The sequence below is a fragment of the Diabrotica virgifera genome, chromosome 8 (genome assembly GCF_917563875.1).
Source record: "Diabrotica virgifera virgifera chromosome 8, PGI_DIABVI_V3a".
In the NCBI taxonomy this organism is placed as follows: Eukaryota; Metazoa; Arthropoda; class Insecta; order Coleoptera; family Chrysomelidae; genus Diabrotica; species Diabrotica virgifera.
The window spans coordinates 88,390,977-88,408,136 of NC_065450.1; the positions used below are offsets into that span (position 1 = coordinate 88,390,977).

At 31.5% G+C, this 17,160-nt stretch overlaps 1 long non-coding RNA gene across 1 annotated transcript; it reads left to right on the forward strand.

Moving 5' to 3' along the window:
* Positions 1 to 6,150: 6,150 nt before the first annotated feature.
* On the forward strand, positions 6,151 to 16,651 carry LOC126890797 (uncharacterized). Its single transcript, XR_007700466.1, has 3 exons — positions 6,151 to 6,445; positions 12,233 to 12,363; positions 14,724 to 16,651. It is a non-coding gene; the product is annotated as an uncharacterized LOC126890797 (long non-coding RNA).
* Positions 16,652 to 17,160: the final 509 nt, after the last annotated feature.

Consider the following 17,160-nt stretch of genomic DNA (forward strand, 5'->3'; position numbering starts at 1 on the left):
GTTTTGTTTTTATGCTTCTATACAGTATCTCCAAAAAGCGTTTTATAGTGGTCTGTGTATTATTTTCGGGGTTATGAGCTGTGTTCCAGAATTGTGTCTTCCTGACCTTTCGATTGCAATAGGGAACTTGCACATTTAAAGGACACTAAAGACATTTTAGTTCATTCTGAAGGTCTTCATGGATGCGAAGCTAATTTTAATGTAAATATCTGTTGTTCTATTGTAATATCTGTTGTCTGATTAATAGAGTTTTTTTTAAATCAACAGTATTTTGAATAAAAAGAATATAGAACTTTTGAATACTGAATGTATATAGATGTAAAAGATAAAAATAATAAATTAATATATAATAGCAATTCTGTGAAAAATTTTAATCCCTTTGAAAATAATATGTAGCCACCTGGCCACCAAAAACATATTTACACTGGGTAAGTTATCAGAGTGCCTTACAGTGTATAAACTTTGTAAATTATGATTTGGGATTTATACAATGTTTATACATTCTAAATCATGATTTGGGAGTGCTCCTTGTAACATTCAACGTGTCTTGGTTTGTTCATTTCTAGTGCATCTTGAAATAAACTGAAGTATAGCTGATGGTGGATGATGACATAAGACCCGGAAATGGTAAAATACATGGGAGTAGAAAGGATAAACTGGTTATGAAAAATATACAAAGAGGCATGGGAAAAGCAACAAATCCCAAAAGGCTGGCAAAGTAACCTTATAGAACCAATATACAAAAGGGGAGCGAAAAAGCATCACACCAATTGCGAAAATTAGAGCTATTATGTTCTTCGGTATGTTTTAAAATATACACGAAAATAGTACAGAAGAGGCTAAGATAAGAGGTAGAAAAAGAACTGGGAAAAGAATAAGCAGCGTTTAGACCAGAAAGACAGACAAACAATATAATAGAAAGAAGTACTGACTCGAGGGAAAAGCTCATTCTGGAATTAATAGATCTATGAGCAGCGTTCGGCACTATAGAAAGAAAAATTATATGGCAATGCTTGCAGAAAATTAAAGTACCAATTACACTCATAAAATAATTAAAAGTATATACAGAGTGGTAAAAGGCTGTGTACAGATAGCAGAAGAAAGATCTGAAGAATTCAATTGGGAAAGAGGTATCAAACAAGAAGTCTTAGCCCGCTATTATTCAAAATAGTCATGGACGAATTGACTAGATATACTGGAGAAATAACCAACCAAATACGGACAATAATAGGATACCAAAGATTACAGCCAGTAAAAATAGAAGCCTTATTGTATGCTGATGACATAGTCCTTATAGCACGTTCCGTGACAAAAATGCAAAAAATTATAAACATATAGACACAGGAAATGGAGAAATTAAAAATGGAAATTAACATCGGGGAAAGTAAAATAATGGTCATCGGAGGAAATAAAGAAAATGAAATAAAATATAAAATGCAAAAATATTCTACAGGAATTAGTTACCGCATATGATTATCTTGAAAGTGTAAATACCAATGATGGAAAAATAGACCTCGAAGTAACAAACAAAAAATCGAACAAACTGTACTACAAACTAGCGCCAGTTCTGAGGAAAAAGTCCCAAGAAACAAAAATGAAAATATATAATACCTTCGTATAACTAGACAATGATGATACGATTGATTGTACACCGATGAACTATACTATGACTGAAATTTGGACTTTGCAGAAAAAGCATAATAGTAGGATAAACGCAACGGAGAAGAGACATCTACGAGCTATAGCCGGAACGACCAAATGGGATAGAATTAGAAATGAGACAAGAAACAAAAATGAAAATATATACTAATACGATTTATTGTACACCGATGATATACTATAATATGACTGAAATTTGGACTTTGCAGAAAAAGCATAATAGGAGGATAAACGCAATGGAGTAGAGATATCTACGAGCTATAACTGGAAAGACCAAATGGGATAGAATAAGAAATGAGACAATGAGAGAACCAAACAGGAACCAATCATGAACAAAATAATAAATAGACAATTAAACTGGTATGGATATCTGATGAGAATAAAACCCAGTAGAATAACGAAAAAATTCACGAAATAATAAAATATCAGAAAAAAGAAAAAAGGCCGACCGAGGAAAAAATGGATACATCAAATAGTAGATGCGGGAGAGATTAAATAGAACACGCTTGAAAAAATGAAAATAATAGCATAAGATAAAAAAGAATGGAGGAGATCGGTGAGTATGTAGCTAAACTAAACCCAAATACGACACCTGAAAGGGTATAAGTGTAACATTCCGTGAACTTCTAATCATCTTTATTGTTATTTTATTTAAATTTTAATTTTTTGTTATTAAATTATACTTAAAACAATAAGATCTAATAAATATTTCGTCTTTCACTGACGTCATAACAAACCTATAGATTAGCAGACCTGTAAGTTTTTGTACCTGGTTTACTCCTCCTGTCGGTAAACAAATTAACTGTATTGTGACATCTTCGTCGTAGGACGGAAAGTATGTTACTTTGGTCGGGGCATTCAAGACAATAAGAAGTCTTATCTATAGTGGCAGGTAACCTATTCAAGTAAAACGGCGAATATTTCATTCTTATGTTTCAAGTCATATTATAATGTTGAAAAGTTAACGTATTCGAGTATTATATATGTGTTTAGTGGGCTGAAAAAACGAGATTGAAGATTCCCAGCAGTCGAGTCGTGGTTATCTGGTAACTATTTTTTTTTATTATGGACGCCATTTTTTTTGTCTAATTTGACGTCTTAAAAAATTTACTATTTCTAAATCTTTCAGTGAGCTTATTAATTGAGGCTAGTATGATATCTTCTAACTATTTCATTGTCTATAATATCCACCCAGAGGGAAATTATCTTGTCATAAATATCTTATATGTCATTTGTCATAAAATTATCTCTCGTAATTTGTGGGGTTATGTTACATCTCATATTATCCAATTCCAATTTTGTATATTATAATCATGAATTTCTGAAACATAGTAAATTCCATACATCATATCCACCTGAAATTCTGTTCCGATATTTAGTATTTTCATAAATTTTTACAATACTTATGGCATTATTCCATATCATTTAATAATTATACTATCCTTTATGAAAAGCTATTTCCTAAATAAATATATTCAGCATTTAAATTTTAGACTTACTTGTCTACATATTATCGAGTCAAGGCCATTATATATGCCAATCTTATGACAAGGTCACCAAACAGTCTAGTGGAAGATTGTTTTTTCTTACTAATGAGGTAGGTTTTTCTCATTCTTCTTTATTCTAAATAAAAACTTCCTGATTTTTTTTCCTTCTCTGAATTTTCCCTACAGTATTACAATGAAGTAAAACCGGGATTCTATTTTTTTAGCCACTTGGGAAAATCTTTAACCACTCATACCACCTGAGAGGACCGCTTTCCGACCAAGTCACCTAGGGGACAAGCTCTAAAAACCCATGTAACTTTTTAATTCATCATCCTGCATCTTCGAGAATTGCCCTGTCACTGTTAGCTGTGTAGCACCATTCTGTGCTTAACTACGGATAGAAGATTTTACTGAGAAGTAGCAATGAACACTTGTGGGGACAATATTAGGTCAATCGGGTTTGTTTCGGGAACTTTTTTATATTTAACAGTGCAATAGTTATCTACATATACCAGTATACTTATACACTTATTTTTTTATAATATCCAGAACATTTAATTCACTAACCTGCACATAATTCAATAGCGCTCCCACACCTGGATGTCTCTTTGTAAAAGAGGATAATTTGGGCCCAAATAACCTTTTTCCATACAGTAGTTCCCTACATTTATTTTTTTATTATTGTTATTAGGCTTGTTTCCCATTTTTTTCATATAACTATATACTTTATAATATTAGCTTGTTTCACTTAATTTAAATTTAAAAGTTGCTTCATTTATTTGCTTAACCTAAATTCATTAGTATTAATTTTAGATTTGTTCTCATTTAAATTAAAAATAAAATAATTTCAATTCATTTAACTCATCATTTTCAATTTTTATTAAATTTTTTTGTAAATATTATTTAACTTTAACTTACTAATTATTGTCTTTTCACATTAAATTCGAATAAATCCCTAGTACCTAGACCCTCACGAAGGTGCTAGTTTTACTTGTTGATATTATTAAGAACCACGAGTCAGGAAAAGGATCTTTTGCATCCAGTACTTCGTTGGTTCACTTAGGAGCTTGTTGCCCGTCAACTCATTAAGAGTTATATATATATATATATATATATATATATATATATATATATATATATATATTTATTATTTATATTATTGAGGTATTTTTACTATTCATTTTTCTATAGGATTTAACGTTTCTGTACGTATTGCAGTCGTATAATTATTTGGTGAAGGTTGTTATTTAACCTAGATGTAAGTTGGGGGTACGCTCTATATAAGAGCTACTTCAGTACTAATGTAACCATAGTTTTATATTTATATTCAGATAGGTAATTATTTCGAATTGTCATTTTAGAGTCACATAGTTTCACTTGTCGTAACTCAGAGGTTGTCAATAATCTAGGTAGTTATATTTAATAAATATTTATTTGTTTTGTATATCAATTATTTTTTCCCCTCATTTTTGAATTTATTGATTTAATATATTGAATATTTTACAGCAGTGTAAGATACCTGGAAGCTTGGTCCATCCCAACTTCTGGCGCCCGCAACTTAGTCTATTTTATTTATTTCCTATATATTTTTCTATTTTTATTATATTTATTCTATCTATTTTCTAAGCATCTATTTTTATCTTCATATTTCCCTTTCTAGTCATCATTATCTACTTTGAGCTACTGTTCTTCGACAGGCATGCAAACGAGTCGTATCCATCCTTGAGTGTCAAGTTGTTATCTTGCATATCTAGCTAGGCCTAACTCCATTCAGTGCATTTTTCTATTCATATTTTTATTATCAGTTCATCCCACTAGCCTTACTCATCTCATCTTATCATTTTCTACATACAAATACTACTGCAAAGTAGTATTTTTGTTACATAAGGAAGAAGAGAAAGATAGAAAAAGAATAGAATTTTTATTTGGAATTTAACATGTGTTTGCATTAAAGGAAACCAAGAAAAAGGATAAGGAATAGTAAAATAGAAAATATTTATAAATTTAACCCATTAGCGCCCACGATATCTTATTTTAAGAATTACTATATTTTGCATTGGGTATTTATTAGTAATATAATTTGTAACAAAGCTTCAAATGTAACCATATTTGAAAAAAAAAATAGAATTACTTAGATATAGATATGTACCCAAATGAGTACACTGAGTACACCAAAATAATTTAAATGAGAAGTTTTAAAACAGTCTCTCTCAACACAAAGAGTTATATTACACTTTAAACAAGTTCATCTGGCTCTTTGATGATACCAGCATACCTTAATTGTTTTTTTTTTCGAGCGAAGTGTCCTCCTTCATGTTTCCTAATTGCAGATTATTTCCGGAAAGTCTAGATTTCATATACATTGATTTTGCATTAAACCTAAATAATGACGTACATGTACTCTTTGAAAATCAAAAAGACTACTTTGTTGATCTTTAGCCAGCTGATACAATCTCGAAATATTTACAACAGTCATGTTTATATGATTAGTAAAAAGAACCCACCACCATTTTTTCCTCTTATTCAGATCCGGTAACTGTGTAGTTGGTGATCATGTAAGTCTACACCAACCATGGACTTATTATAATTTTTATATAAAGCAAGTTGAGAAACATCCACCTTGGCCTTAGCAGCAGTTGACCATCATTTTATTTCTGCTACAGGTTCCATAGAGTTCCAAAGTTACATCATCTAAGTCTTCGTCTTTATCTGAAGAGCAATGAACTTCAGTTTCTACTACAATGATGTCTTTAGGTAGTATCAAATTTCCTTCTATAAGGTTATCACCCTCAATGTTTTCCTCATCAGTTGATATATCTGGGTCTGGAGGAATGATAACAGTATCTACCTCAGACCGAATATTAGAATTAGAAGCACGAATGTCTTCTAAAGCTGAAGTACGCCAGGGAAATAAGCAAAAATATACCATGTTCGGGACACTTGACCAGCCAGGTTGCAAATGGGTTTTTTGGGTACTATCATTGTATAACTAGACCATAGTAACTCAAACTAATGTCGAAATTTGTTGGATTTTATTTGAGACAGTCACTAGATGTCACCACTCTTTCTATCTCAATTGAATAGAAATCTACTAATATTTTTTTAGCTACGCTATAATAGATGGTGCCGCGATAACTAAAGTCAGCGTCCATTTTGTTCCTCTAAATTCAGTCTACCAGTGTTGCAATATCTCATAGACAGTGATATAGTGGCAATAAGTGTATTTACACCTACAGTTTAGTGTTTCCGTGAAGAATATTAATATTTTTACCGTATAGGAAATCTATAAAATATTCGAGGTAAGTAAAATATTTAAATCCTACGTTTTTAAAATTTAAATAAAAAATTTACACATGAAAGATTGTATGTATAAAGGGAACTGAGTAAAATTTTGACATGCGTCAAAATTTTCAATGTGATTTAAATATATTCATTTTTTAAGATTCCTGAGTAAACTAATAAATGTTTTTGAAAAATTTAAACGAGTTAGAATTAAAAATTACATTATTACCGAGGGCCGAATATCCCTGAAAACTTCTATAATGTTTATTTTAATAAGATACATCGGTGAAAATAAAAAAGAAAATTTAGTGTGATTTTTAATTGAAAATATTTCATTTAAAAGAAACTTTTTATTTATTCTAAGGGACTTCGGCCCTCGGTAATAAAGTAGTCTTTCATTCTGCATTTAAATTTTTCAAAAATACTTTTGAAACTTTTATACTTTAGTATAAAAAACAAATATAAACAAAAATACTTTAGTTTTTTAGGATTCGAAAAAAAAAGAATTCATTTAAAACACATTGAAAATTTTGACATGAATAAAAATTTTGCATTTTGCTCCGTTCTCCTTAAAAGCAACTCATTTTGTTTTCTTTCTTAAAAAATTATAATTTTGAAACTTTACACAAAGTTTCTTTTTTAAACAATGATATAAATTATTTTTATATATTACCGTATTTTAAAGCCATAGGCGCAAAATTTCGTGATAATGTGTTTTCAAAGCATTAATTTTTTTCGAATCCTGAGAAAACTATTAAGTATTTTTGAAAAATTTAAACGCAGAATGAAAGATTGCCTTATTACCGATGGTCAATAGTCCCTAAAAACTTCTATAATTTTTATTTTAATATGTTACAGGGGTGAAAAAAAAAGAAAATTTAGTGTGATTTTTAATTACAAATATCTCATTCAAAACCTTTAGTAAGTTAGTTATGGTAGGGGAGCCCCAGCGGGGATTTTTGCAGTTACTCGAGTGCGTCAGATTATCATAATATGGGGAAAAACTTGGTACCCTGAAGATATACCTCTACCATATATTGGCTCTTAACACAGGGGCGTTCGTTAAGGGGGGTCCGAAAACAAATTTATCCTTAAAAAACTAGAAATTGTCAGATTAAGATAAGGTAAGTTAAGTACATGCGAAAGAGTATATATTTTAGAAATCTGACGATTTGAGCAGGGCGTAAGGAAATGGGAGAGTCCCAAAGTTTCACAAGAAAAAAGCGAATATTTCTCGAAATGAATGACAGATCGAAAAACTGAAAAATATGTGTTCAATATTTTTGAAAAATCTCGAACGATACCAAACACGACTTCTCACGGAGAGGGGAGGGGAGGTAAATTTAATATTTTAAATACGAATTCCGCGATATTTCTCGAAATGAACGTCAGATCGAAAAACTGTAAAATACACTTATTCATTATTTTTAAAAAATCTATCGAATGGTACTAAACACGACCCACCACGGAGGTGTGGTGGAGGTTACTTTAAAATCTTAAATAGGAGCCCCCATTTTTATTGCAGATTTGGATTCCTTACATAAAAATAAGTAACTTTTATTTAACGGTTTTATTTAACGGGTAAATAAAGAAAACTTTATTTAACTTTTTTTTGGTTTTAGGACCTACTCTTCAAAACCCACTATGTCGCCATAACGCTCGAGGGACTGCACATTTAGCATGCTTTGCTCCCATACAACGGTACAATATTTCAAAATCTCTAAATTTTAAAGAACCGCTTGGATTGCCATGAAATTTGCCATACACATAGCTAACAAGTCAAAGAATAAAAGTGATATTGTACCGATGTGTGCTTTTGCCTCGGGGTGTGTTTCGCCCCTTCTCGACGGTGAAAAACTATATGTCCAATATAAGTCCGGAAATTAATAAAATGATTAATTTTAAGCAACCCTGCTCTATAGAGTTTTTTCATTAATACTCTTTTAGTTATTTGCGAGTGAATATATTAGTGCAGTCACTGAAGGTGGATATGAGCTATGACCTCCGATTTCGTTAAACCTCCATCGATTTGCATGAAAATTGGTGAGTGGTTAGAGGATATCTTAAGGAAGAAAGGTGACGTGGTGCCAACTTGCGCTTTTACCCTGGGGGTGGATGCCACCCCTTCTCGTGGGTGAAAATTATTTTATTAAAAATAACCCCATAATGCGGTAGAGTGACAAATTATAAGCAAAATTTGTTATATAAAGTTAAAATTAAAATTAAAATAAATCAAAACTTTTTGAGTTATCAAAGATCAAAGATTTTAATTTTTCGTAAGAGAAATGCATATTTTTAACCGATTTTTCATAAATAATTCAAAAACTATAAGATTTTGCAAAAAGTATTACTAAAATTGAATCTAATAAAAAATAAAATAAACTATTTACTAGAAAAACCTTTTAATTTTAACTAAGTAATTGAATTTTATATTTTTTGGCCAGTACCCAAATCTAAGTAGGTATTCAAGCTTAAATAACGGGAAAATGATGCATTTTATAACATAAACTTATTAAATATTTGTCAAAAAACTTCTACATATCAAATTAGCTCCCGAACAAGTTGATAGCATTAAAATTTATGCTAAAAAAATTTTTCAAAATTTATATTTTAAAATTTTTTCCAAAATGTTATTGTTTCTTTAATAACTCCGTTAATTTTTACGATCTCAGGTTCGCCTGAAAACCATTTAAAAGATAATTCCAAGAGCTATTAAACCACGTTGAATTTAATCTTTTAAACCTCTTACTTTTTTTAAAATAAAAGGTTAAATGGCCCCGGTTACATGGTTCTCGCAGCAAAATTTAAGATTTAAAAGTCTCTATCTCGGTAATTTTGTACCCTACCGAAATACTAAAAAGGGTATAATATTTGATACAGAAAAAACTAAAATTTGGTTATATATCATTTTTTACGTATATTTAGTATTTTTAAAGTTATTATCAAAGGAAAATGAAAAGTACGATAATTTTAAAAATTCTGCTTTTTTGAATTATACCTGTTTTTCAAAAATATGCATTTTTAACCGGTCAAAATTATTGAAATCATTACTTACACTAATATATAGAAATTCTTGTAAGGTTTACTATAAATTTTAATTTTTGTGGAAACTGCGAATGTTTTATTTTTCACTTTTTTCTGAAAAATTCGAAAGGGTGGTTCTCTTATTTTCATCATAACTAGTTTAATTTTAATGCTATTAACTTCTTCGTAAGCTCAATTGATAGGTATTCCGAAGGGTACACGACAATTATACCGAAATCATTAGACCGAAAGCAGTAGACCAAACTCATTGGACCGAAAAGAACTTTACCGAAACCTCACTAGAGCGAACAGCATTAGACCGAAATGGTACATATTATGTAAATTAAAAAAGATTGCAGTAAATTATGCGAAGATTTTGTATATCTGTCTTTTGTTTATTGAATTTTTTTGTATTATTTTATATAATAAAATTCGTCTATATTATAGACCGTGTAAATTTTTACTCTGTACAGTCTGATATGAAATAATTTTCATCCGTTAAACAAATTAGTGAAGGTAAAAATAAATTAAGGCTAGAGTGACGTGAACGCCATTTTAATTGTTTCTAATAATAATCCAAATAACATTTAGTTGTATTGTAGTTACATTTGTCTTATCTCTTTTACTGCGACAAGTAAAACGAAAAAGAAAAAAATAACCAAAAAAGAAAGCAAAAAATAACAACCTCTAAACTCGCCAGTAGGTAGTTTGTGTTGCCAGTCCTAAGTCTGGGTAAAGGATGAAGGGAGGTTGATGCTACCCTTGCTCAGATTACAATCCTGTTTGAGCACGCTGTATTATGTACTTATGCTTTCCGGTCTCCTACTGTTCGGTCTAGTGAGGTTTCGGCAAAGTGCTTTCCGGTCTAATGAGTTCGGTCTACTGCTATCGGTCTAATGATTTCGGCTTTATTACAGTAAACCATTCGGAAGTACTTTGCCAAGAGCTTAGCAGGTATATTTTATAAAACGCACCGTTTTCAAGTTATTTAAGCTTGAATACTTAGATCTGAGTACTCGTCGAAAAAAATATACATTCAATTACCCATTTTTGGCAATAACTTTTTTTTGTAATAACTTTTTTGCAAATTATTATAGTTTTTGAGTTATGTGTGAAGAACAGCTTTAAAACAAGCATGTTTTTACGAAAAAATAAAAAATTTATCTTTAATACATCAAAAAGTATTGATTTATATTAATAACTATATACATCAAATTTTGCTTAGAATGTGTCCCTGTATCGGTTTGTCGTATTATTTTTAATAAAATAATTTCCATCCCCGAGATTTTGAGAACGGGTGGCATTCACATTATATCAATTATATTAACATAATATCAATTTGCTTAGTTATGTTATTTAGGTATGTGACATCCACGTTGCACCTCTCATTTTAAAAATTAATTACTCAGTGATTTGACAACCGATTTTGAAAAACTTTATATCGCTGGATAGGTGAATGACATTTCTTTCAATTTACAAAAAAATATACTGGGTGTTCCATGAAAAAAAAGTCAACAACGTTTTTTTCAAAAATCCGCCATTTTTCTTTTCGTATTTGAAAGCGATATAGAAAATTCAATCCATTCAGACAAAACTTTCACTAAAATAAAACATTTCAGCGAAAACCGCATATTTCTGTCTTGAGCCGTTTAGAAGTTATATGCAGTTAAAATGGGGAAAAATATAAGTGGACACCCGGTATTATTTGTTGGTGCAACTGGACTTAATTTTTGAGTTATTTGCGAAAAACTGTCTAAAAACATGGTTATTTTGTTAAAAAATGAACATATTCACTCACAAATAACTCGAACATAACCTTGACTTAGTGAAAAAACTCAATAAAACAAAAGGTTCTTAAAATTAGTCAGTTTTCCATTTGGACGTATATTTTATAACCGCCGAGAAGTAGTAAAACTTACCTCCAAGGCAAAAGCACACATCGGCACAAAATCATTTTTTTTTCTTTGACATGTTAGCTATGCGTACGCCAAATTTCATGTCAATCCAAGTGGTTCCTTAAAATTTACAGCAAAAACCGTGAGAAAATGTACTATTTCTGTTTATTCTAACGTACTCTAGGTTTATAACCAATGCGTTTTGCCTGTACAAACGTATGGAGAAGAGACTTTAACACCGACGCAAAAATCCGCAAATAAACTCAGAGTTACACAACGAGCCATGGAACGTGCAATGCTAAACGTGAGCCTTCGAGACCACAAAACAAACCAACAAATCACCAACAAATCAGGCAAAGATCAAAGACGTCATCGAAATAGCTACAACGCTTAAATGGAACTGGTCAGGACACTTAGCTAGAACACAAAATGGACAATGGATACGAAGAATCATGGAATGGAGGCCCAGAAACTATAAAAGAAGCCGATCACGACCACCGACTAGATGGACCGACGACATAAAAAGAGAAACTGGTTACAAGCGGCCCAGTGTAGAGAACATTGGAAAGAACTAAGGGAGGCCTATGTCCAGTAGTTGGCATGATTGGCTGATTGATAATGAAGGGACTTTCTGTAATAACGTAATCTTTCATTCTGCTTTTAAATTTTTCGACTGTAATAATATACGCCGTCTGTAATAACGTAACGGGCCGTCTGTAATAACTTAATATTTCATTCTTATTTTAAATTTTTCGAAAATATATGCCCTTAATTATTAACATCATGAATCCCTTGAATATGCCATTTGGTATATTAAAATTTTAATGAAGGTGATTTTGAATTTAAATAATGTTACTTCAGTAATAAATAAATGGCTTTTTACAGATGTCTGGAAACTGGAAATATATGTGCGTATTTTAAGTATGGTTTATCACCTTATAAAAGTCCTGGATTAAGACTCTTCAGATTTCCAATAAAAAATCTTTTGACTTGTAAAAAATGGATAGTACACTCTGGTAAATAAATATTAACTTTATATTTTTGTATTTTACACCGTTACGCAATTAACTTGGAATTTTTTTTATTTTTTTTCCATTATTTTTTCATTATTGCCCCAATGCACGCGTCATATTCCATCCATCCATCCAATGGCACTACAGCCCAAATCGAGCCTTGGTCTCCTTCAATAAGCTTCTCCAATCATTTCGATTTACCGCTGTTCTTTTCCATGAACGCGTTCCCAAGAAGTTCCTGGCATCCTCATCGACTTCGTCTTCCCATCTCTTTTTAGGTCTTCCAACAGGTCTTCTTCCCTGCATTCTTGCATTCAGCAATTTTCTGGGGATTCTATTCTCATGCATGCGGACCACGTGCCCTGCCCACCGTAATATCTGCAGTTTAGTGTATTGTGCTAGAGTTTGTTCGCTATATTGCTCGTGTATTTCTATGTTATACCTAATTCGCCAGTTGTTTTTGTCACTTATTGGGCCCAGTATCCTACGCAATATTTTTCTTTCAAACATATCTAATGCATTGGCAGATTTCTGTGTCACCACCCATGTTTCACAGCCATAACTTACTATGGGCCTGATTATTGTTTCATAGACCCGGTGTTTTGTTTTTATTTTTTTTTCCATTATTTTTTCATTATTGCCCCAATGCATGCGTCATATTCGAGATGCATTAATTTGAATTTTATGTTTTTGTTGGTACAATAACTCCTGTGTTAACAGCCAACTGTACTAACAGCCAGTTTCAAAATTGTCCACACCAATTTTATGTAGATTCCTTATTTATGATCTGGTATTTACGGCCAGCTTTATAATGCGGACGAATCCAAATAATCTCATATAATTTTGAAAGCCCATTTCATAGAAATTGAGCTGTTGATATCGATCAAATATTCTTGTCTGCTTTATGCAAATACCAAATGAGAGTGAGGTATCTGTTCCTCCAGATTGTGTTGTTGAGGCATCCTGCTGTTCTGTTCTCCCATTCTCGAGAAAATAAGTTTATTCTAACCCAAACGTCCTCACTGTATGATCTGTAAGTTTCATCCGTTCAAAGTGCTCATTTTTGAAAAAAAAAATTTTAAAGTAAAATTTTTAATTTTTTTTTTTAATTTGAAAAAAAATCCTTTTTTTTTAAATAACTTAAAAATTATTCGTGATACCAAAAATCTCAAAGAGTAAAAAAATGTATGTCTTGCATTTTTCCATGTTTTGAATGTTTTTATTTTCCTGTAAGACAAACATTGGTTAAGATATGTCTGTCCAAAATTTGCACATACTCGTGATTAGTGACTCGTTCAAAATATTTTAACTATAGCATGCTACAGCGTTTTCAAAAATAATCACTTTGAACCCATGAAACTTACGGATTATATGTACAGTTGAGTCCGCGAATCTTTACCCGTGCGTCATCATTTAAAGCATACGAAATAAGGCGATGATAAGTCGGAAATTGAAATTTACTTTGCGTTTAGTAAATTTCAATTTCCGACTTATCATCGACTTACTTCGTACGCTTTAAATGATGACGTACGGCTAAAGATTCCCAGACTCAACTGTAAACAATAAATTATAAGTAAAGTAACCTCAATCTGAAATTTTAATTGCACGTTTATCTCTATTAAATCATTATAAGTTTATTTTTAATTTTGTTATATTAATATAATTCTAATGTTGAATGGGTTGCATGTGAGACTTCATTTTGAATGAAGTAAAAGACAGCCGTACTCTCAATCATTTATTGTAATTTCCGACAAAATAACTTCCTGTCGGAAGTTACAATAAATGATTGAGAGTACGTCTGTCTTTTACTTCATTTAATCTAATTCTATCTAATTTTGTAAAACTTCGAAGTTCGTCCGTCCATCTCATCCGCAGTCTTCCTCTTTTTCTTTTCTGTTTCCATGGTCGCCAGTGTAGACTTCGCTTATTCCATCTTCCATCTTTTTGCAGCAGAACGTGGCCGGCGAAATTCCATTTAAGTTGTGCAACCTGTCTTGATACATCGTTCTCCTTTGTTTTTCTCTTATCCACGAATGTCTTTTCCTGTCTTTAAGACCGATACCCAGCATCTGTCTTTCCATTGGTCTTTGTGTTTTGGATATTCTGTCAATGTTTTCTTTTGTGAAAGTCAAAAATCCATGTTTTTGAGCCATATGTGATAACTGGTAATATGCACTGGTTGATTACTTTCGTTCGAATATTATTGAGGGTACTTTTTATGCTTTTAAAGTATACATATGATAGTTTAATATTGTGAATATAATTGAATATATTTTGAATACAGAACTTAAATTGTTTTTTTTTTCTTTACTGTACAGAAAGTTGATTTTTTTCAGTGGTGCTAAATATTAATATTGTTGTAGGGAATGCCGCATTGGGAATTCTCGAGTTTAGCGAGCGGATTAAAAAAAAATATATACAGTAAGCATTTTGATGAAATTTTTTTAAACACGAAATATTTATCCGCTACTGCTGTACCAAAAAAATACAGTGAGGAAGAAGAGGAAGCTTTGTTACCGACACCACGTGTTTTACATACGTATTCGAGAACAAAACAACCATCAACCAGTGACGATATAGTTTCTAACAGTGATAATTCTGAACTTAACGATTTTGTCGCTATCACCATTGGTCAAGAAAAAAAATTTATAATTATCATACACTTGAAAGGAAATTGTCTGCATCTCGAAAACGGATTAATCTTCTGGAAACTCGTATAACAGTACTAAAAAGGAGTCCGGTTAAGATTGGACAAAATCTGTACAAACTGCACCAAAGCCACAAAATCAGTTTTCCGCTGCGTTGCTGAAAATGCAGTTGCATAAGAAAAACGAAAGTGGTCACCAATAGAAAAAACTGCTATTGAAATTTTTTATAAAGGACCTAGCACGTATAAATTTCTGCGTCGAAAAGGAGTTGCATTACCAGCGGGTCCAACACTAAAAACATGGATTGCAAACTTTACCTGTAACACCGGTTTCAATAAAAACATATTTTATATTATAAAAAATAAAGCAGTAAGCATGTCTCCTACAGAGAAAAAATCAATTTTAATATTCGATGAGATGGCCATTAAGAGTACAATAGAAAACTTGATATTATTGAAGGCTTTGAGAAGAGAATACTATTTTTTTGCAATACTTTGTAATTTAAAATTATTTCATTAATATTAATATTCCTCATTATTCCTTTTCATAAGGGTGGTGAAAAATCTAATTTTAATTTAAATTTACTAATTTAAAAATCGATGAAAAATTTTTTTTTGTGCCGATGATACCAGTATCCCTTGGAGCAACTAAAGTATTGCAACTCTTCATGCAACTAGGTATAACTTCTGACCTACTTACGAGAAAAACCTAGGCTGACTCTAATTTACTACCTTTTAACGTGCAGAAGACAGTAGCATTATCCTATAAAGGCTCTTCAATCCTTGCTTCTTAATAACAGCCCGAACAGTACCGTCGATTTTGAAAAATTTCTTGCTATCTTTTAGACAGAAACCTCAAATGGTCCCTTCATTTGGATTTGTTAAATGAGAAACTCGTCTCAGCGTTCTATTCAATAAGACCTGTTTCAGAAGATCATTGCAGAAGTTACTTAAAAGATCACGGATCACCAGAAATTCAACATTCGATGTCTATTTGCCGATCCCGTCCACTGAGTTAGTAAACCAGTCCATATTATATTCCGCAAAAAAACTGTGCAATCATCTCCCTTTACAACTTAAATCTGCAACATATTTTCACAAGTTCCGTAAAATTACAAAATATTATCTATATAAAAGACGTAGAAGCAGTATATCTTAATGAATAAAAATAAGAAATTACAGTATCTTCTATCCACAAGTAACTAAAGTATTTTTATCATTATTTGGGTGTTCGACCCAAATCTATGATATTATATTTGGGTGTCATACGTAGCAGCCTTAACTTATTAGTTCCTAAGTTTGTATTTTGTTTGTTGTATGTTCAATTTGCAATTTATATAAGTTTTACATTATATTTTTTAATGTTTTACTTTCATTATCTTTTATTTTGTAATATTGACTATATATCTAGTTTTAATAAACTGTATTTATTTTGACTATAAAATTGTTTAACTTTCAGTGACAATAAAGAATATTTCTAATAAACATATTAGATCGGACGAATTGATTGAAAAAAACCATTTTCACTTATGTAAACAATGGTTTGTGTACTTATATAAAATAAATAGTATTATTTATTTCAGTTTTGTTAATTATTTTATCTCAGAGAGAGAGAGAGAGAGAGAGAGAGAGAGAGAGAGAGAGAGAGAGAGAGAGAGAGAGAGAGAGAGAGAGAGAGAGAGGAGAGAGAGAGAGAGAGAATAAACATTTTTGTAGTTAAATAGCGGCCAGATAGCTCAGGCGGTAGTCAGGCTAAATGAAATGAGTACCTTGGATAAAACCAGGGGTAATACTAATCGGTTGAATCGTAGCACTGGCCCTGTTACCTTCCTTGTATACCCTTAGGCCCTAGAGATAGCAGATTAATACCCTGCTACATTCCCAAAGCCGCGTCAGCGGTATAAAACGGGAAAGTATTATTATTATTATAGTTACGGGAGAAAAGCAGTGGTGTTAGTAACAGTACTATACAACAGCATACTACATCTTCGCTACTTTCATATTTGACTTCGATATTTCCAAGTCAAAATTGAAGACAACTTCTCAAATTACCACATCATCCAATCTGGCGTACCACAGGGTAGCGTTCTCGGCCCATTTCTCTATCTGATATTTACAGCCGACATTCCAACAAGAAATGATACCTTATTAGC